The sequence below is a fragment of the Miscanthus floridulus genome, chromosome 19 (genome assembly GCF_019320115.1).
Source record: "Miscanthus floridulus cultivar M001 chromosome 19, ASM1932011v1, whole genome shotgun sequence".
Classification (NCBI taxonomy): domain Eukaryota; kingdom Viridiplantae; phylum Streptophyta; class Magnoliopsida; order Poales; family Poaceae; genus Miscanthus; species Miscanthus floridulus.
The window spans coordinates 40470642-40476452 of record NC_089598.1 but is presented as its reverse complement, the minus strand read 5'-3'; the positions used below and the strand labels follow the sequence as shown (position 1 = coordinate 40476452).

At 44.2% G+C, this 5811-nt stretch overlaps 1 pseudogene; it reads left to right on the top strand.

Moving 5' to 3' along the window:
• Positions 1–443: 443 nt before the first annotated feature.
• LOC136529361 (peroxygenase-like) lies at positions 444–2108 on the top strand (annotated as a pseudogene).
• Positions 2109–5811: the final 3703 nt, after the last annotated feature.

Below are 5811 nucleotides of genomic sequence, written 5' to 3'. Positions count from 1 at the left end.
CTAGTGTAGGCCTACAGGGGAACGACGGCGGTGGTGGCGGGCTCATCCCGTCGCTGGCAGCACTCTTTAGGATCGGATTAGGGTTTCTCTGTAGGTGGGTGGCGGCTCCGTTGAACCTCGTCCTTCGAGCCCTCACCCCCACCTTCCTTTTTATGTGTGCTGTGCGATAGGGGCCCACCAACCGAATTAGGGTTGGACTCCCCTGATCAGGGAGCAGAGATAAGGGCCCAATAAACCATTGGGCCTATTGGTGGAGATCAACTAACATGTTCCACTCTATTTGTTCTGTAGCCAGCAGACGTGCCACACGCCTCTGAGCCCTGTCCGGTTCTGCACAGAAAACTGCCATTCTAGCCAAGAAAGGGGTGGTGGCACCGTGGCACTAGGCCCCAGCCTTCCGGACACTTCCACCGACTACGCTGAACGTGCGTGCCTTTCCTGAATCGAACGGAGCAAGATCGGTTTGCCAGTGTAAAGCGCTGGCAGCAGGCCACACGTACAGCTTCCAGTGATGGTCTAGTGTCGTCTACTACCTCTGCACCTATTTAAGCAGAGCAATGTGCCAATGCTTACTAGCTCAACACATATCCACACAACTGGAGACGCTGAACTCGTAGATGGAAACAATGGCGGGCCGACAGCCGCTGGCGGTGGATGCTTCCCTGAGGCCGCTGGCAATTGCGTCTGCGCTGCTGATATGGAGCGTTTGCTGTAAGTATCCAAACTTTTAGTGCTATTTGACATTTTCCCGTTGCTTCTCGACTTGTAATTAATAATATATATACTTGCAGTGAGTTTCAGACATCGATGCTTCCTTTCTTTTGTGTAATATAGGTGCCGTGGTGAGTGTGATCAAGGGCACTACCTGACGGTGGTAGCTCCAACTCCAACATGACAGAACTCCAGATGCATGTGTCATTCTTCGACAGGAACAAAGATGGCATTCTCACTCCTCTTGAAACTTTCCGAGGTGTGCTATTTTTTGGAGCTCATCTGTTCGATTCACCGTATGGAATTATCCTTTTTTTCCCATCTATTTCTGTACCTTCGACGATACACAGGATTTGTTGCTATCGGATGTGAAATTGCCTTCTCCACCGCGGCTGCATCAACAATTCATACTGCTCTCGCTCCTTTCACCAACCCTGTACGCTCGCTCTCTTTTATCAAGTGAGCATATTTGTTATCAAAACTCGCAGTGCTTCATTCTTACCGTTGGTTGTTTTCTACTTCTACTCAATAATGCAGCCTGGTGCACTGCCACCTTACGTAAATATCTACGTGGAGTACATCCACAAAGCGATTCATGGAAGCGACACCGGTGCCTATGATTCCAAAGGAAGGTAGAAGAAACACCTTGTATTCAAACTTACCACTAACACAACTTAGAGATAAGGTGAATAACAGCCATTGTTGTCACTGGAAATACTACTCCAATACAGTTAGCATTTAGCCGCACAAATACGTTATCCAAAGAGAGATAGAAGTGGAAATATATTTACCATTGTTGTGTTCCTACTTCCAGGTTTGTCCAGGAAAAATTTGACGAAATACTTACGAAGCATGCTCATATCAGAAAAGACGCCTTGTCGCTCTTGGAGGTAGAAGAGATGCTCACATTCAACCAGGATGTTCTTGATCCTGCATCATGGTATTGTTTACTGAACACACACAAATATAACTGCTGATACTCGTCATATTTCTCCCTATCATATAAACATCAATTTAAACAGGCTTGTTCGGGGGAAAAAAAGGGTTGATATGTTTTCAAAGCTAACTATAGTGCTCACATCTTACAAGAGAATAAAAATGCAGGGCTTCGGCTGAGGCCGAGTGGCAGCTGATCTACCAGCTAGCCCACGACAGGTAGGGTTTCTTACCAAGGAACGCGCGAGGGGCATCTACAACGGGAACATCTTTGTTGAGCTTGAGGAACGCAGCAGGAGACCTCTTCACAGCAACGCATGATCAGTCATTAGTTTGTCGGCTGCAGCAAACTTGCATGTTTCATATATCACAATTAGGCAGCTGTGTAGTACCAGCATCTTGTACTGGAATTGAACTTGATTTCTATACTTCACTCTATTTGCATGTGGACTACACTTTGTTCCTTCTATATTTATAACAACATCTGTATCACTTATTTCACTAAGGTCCTGTTTGGATGTTGCTAAAACATGTACACCTATAAATTATTCACGCTTGCATTTTGTTGTGTACAAGGAAACCAGACGATAATTGTCGGTTTGTAAAATGTGATTTGGAAGCACAGTATCGAAGGGTAGTAGTTGGGTTATCTATGGGAGAGTAGCCTAGAAGTAGACATGAGGCCCAAGCGAGTAAAGAAGCCCAATCCGAAGTACTTCGGGCCCAACTAGACGATGGCGTAGGAGAGTTCACTTCTAGGAGCTAATAGTGAGAGAGGAGAGGAAGGAAACAGATACAGAGAACAGAGAGGTGTTGGCCAGCTGCGTCCACAGATGGCAGCTGGAGCTAGTGGCCCCGATCGTGTAACCGATCCTGTAATCTCTGTTCTAAACACCACCGAGACACTAAGAGAAGTGAAGGAGTGAAATTAGTGTTGGGTTCGTGACAAATTGGTACCGGAGCTGTAAGATCCTAGCGACTGCAAGAGATTGGCTAGAAAGACATAGTCCAGTGGAGATTAATTGGAAAAGAGAAGTGGATGTCCTTTGGCCTCCAAGGTAGTAGAGCAATCCTCCAAGGAATTACCTCAAAGGTGCATTGTGAGATAATCAGTAGGCAAGACTTAGCAGTCTTAGCTAACTAGGACATATTGTGGTGCTTACTTGAGCTGAAGACAATCGACAGTAATCCAAACTTGGTGCTTAGACCTCTAGAGGTGCAGTCATTGGTGGATGAGTTCACAGATATATTTCTTCCTCCTACTAGTTTACCGCCTAAGAGGGCTTCAGTTCATACTATTCCACTCATCTCAGGGGTTCAAACATTCAGATTAAGGCCCTACAGATATAATTCATCCCAGAAGGATGAAATTGAAAGGCAAGTACAACATTTACTTGAGAATGGATGGGTTCAGGAAAGTAAGGCCCTTGTGCTTCCCTAGCTCTGCTAGTTAAGAAAATGACAGGAGATTGGCGTCTTTGTGTGGATTATTTGAATGCCTTGACGATCAAGAACAAGTTTCCATTACCTATTATTGATGAACTTTTGGATGAATTTGTTGGGTCAACATGGTTCACCACACTAGATATATCCTATGGATTCCATCAGATATTGCTAGCTGAAGATGATGTTGCAAAGACAGCTTTTCAAACACACCATGGGCACTATGAATACAAGGTTATGCCATATGGTGTAACTGGGGACCTACCACATTTCAACATGAAATGAATAAAATATTATGTCCTATTTTAAGAAAATTTGTTGTGGTGTTTATTGATGATATTCTAATATATAGTAAAACTTGGGATGATCATCTTGTTCACATCATATAAGTGTTCTGCCTACTCCAACAACATCAATTCAAGGCTAAACTATCAAAGTGTTCCTTTGCACAAAGAAAGCTGGCATACTTGGGTCATATCATTAGTGCTCAGGGAGTGGCAACTGATCCAAGTAAGGTTGCTAAAGTCAAGAATTTGCCTACTCCATCTATCAAAGAGGTTAGTAGCTTCTTAGGGTTCGCTGGGTACTATAGAAAGTTTGTACAAAATTTTGGAGCCATCAGCAAGCCATTACCATCCTCTTGAAGAAGGGCACTGTGTTCCTTTGGACAACTGCACAAGAAGCCTCCTTCCAAGCATTGAAGACTACCTTGATCACAGCTCTTGTTCTAGAACTGCCAGACCTCCACAAACCCTTTGCCATTGAAACAGATGCTTCTGACAAGGGAATTAGTGCAATGCTTCAACAAGAAGGCAATCTAATAGATTATGTCAGCAAAGCTTTGTTACCTAAGAATCAAGCTCTATCCACCTATGAAAAGGTGTGTCTAGCTATTCTGTTGGTTGTTGATCACTGCAGAACTTATCTGCAACAAAGTGAATTTTCTCTCAAGATTGACCAAAGAAGTCTTGTACATTTAGATGATCAAAGGCTGACAACTCCTTGACAACATAAGGATCTGACCAAGTTGTTGGGCTTTAGGTACAAAATTTGTTACAAGCAAGGGGCTGAAAATAGAGTTGTAGATGCCGTTTTAGGACTTTCCTAAGTCATCCCCATCAAGAACTGTTGGCAGTATCTACCTTACGGTCAATGTGGCTTCAAGACTTAGTGAATGCTTATACATATTATCCATACACTGCCAAGCTTCTCTCCACTTTAGCAGTGCAGAATCCTCATGGTCTATTTACACTGCAACATGGTATCATCATATATATAAGGGTAGGATTTGGGTTAGTGGTAATAGATCCATCCAATTCAAGATTCTTGAGTCATTACACTCTAGTCCACTTGATGGCCATTTAGGTTTTTCAGTCACTTACAGGAGGATCAAAAATCTTTTTACTTGGCCTGGCCAGAAGGGAATGATTAAGCAATTTGTGGCTCAATGTTCTGTCTGCCAATAGGCTAAATCTGAAAGGGTGAAATATCCAGGCCTCTTACAACCCTTCCTGAAGCATTTATGCTTGGAAAACGGTTTGTTTGGACTTAATTGAAGGTTTGCCAAAATCTTAAAACTTCAACTGCATTCTAGTGGAGTTTTCAAAGTATGCACACTTGATCCCTCTTAAGCATCCAATCACTGCATTTCAAGTGGAACTTTCATATATGGACAACATTTTCAAGTTGCATGGTCTCCTAGAAGCTATGATTTCAGATAGAGTTTGATTTTTTACAAGCTCTCTTTGGCAAGAGTTGTTCAAGTTAATTAAAACCAAACTGAAAATGAGCAATCTTATCACCCCCAGATTGATGGTCAAACTAAAATGGTTAAGCCTATCTCAGGTGCTTTGTCCATGCCTGCCCTACTCAATGGAAGCAGTGGTTGGCTCTAGCTGAATTCTAGTACAATACCAGTTACCACACATCTTTGGTGTAACACCCAAAAATTTGCATTCTTTTGAAATAGCTTAAATTGATTTTTATAATGCAATTGTGTGAGCATTGAAATGTAGTAAGTAATAATTTTTGTTAAGCTAAAATTAAATATAAGGTTAGGAACATGTTGATGCATACATGCTTCTGCACATTTGTTTCTGTATTGGTTGGTTTTAAACTGAAACTCAAATTGAATTCAAATCCTTTTGAAAATAGCTTTGGGAAAATTCAGTTTTTAGAAAAAGAAAAGAGAAAGTCCCTCACCGTCTCTCTTTTCGGCCTCAAGGCCATTTCGGCCTGCTGGCTTGACCCCGGCCCAGCTCCACCCGCAGCCGGCCTCCTTCACCCGCCGGCCTAGCACAGCGCTCACAGGCCTAGCGCCGCGGCCCAACCAGCCAGCACGCTGCCGCGCCTCCTCTCTCTTGCTCTCTGTGGCTGACTGTGAGGGCCCGTTTCTCTCTCTCACTGATGCATCTGGCCCGCATGTTAGTGCCTCCTTCTTCCCCAAGTCGAACAGGAGTCAGACTCTGCTCTGGGGCAAAATCCCGCGCTCGAGCCCTATTATCCAGGATTCAGTCGAATCCGCATGCCTAGCGCCCCTATAAGAAGCCTAGAGCCCTCACCGCCCTCATTTTTGCATCCTCGTGCCGTCTTTTTCCCTAGCTAGACGCGCCGTCATCTGTGCTGGATCTCGCCGATGAGAACCGGAGCCACCGCAGCCGTTCCCCTCCGTCCACCGCTTCCCCGTCGTTCCGTGTCCGCAGCCGAGCTCTGCATCAAGGT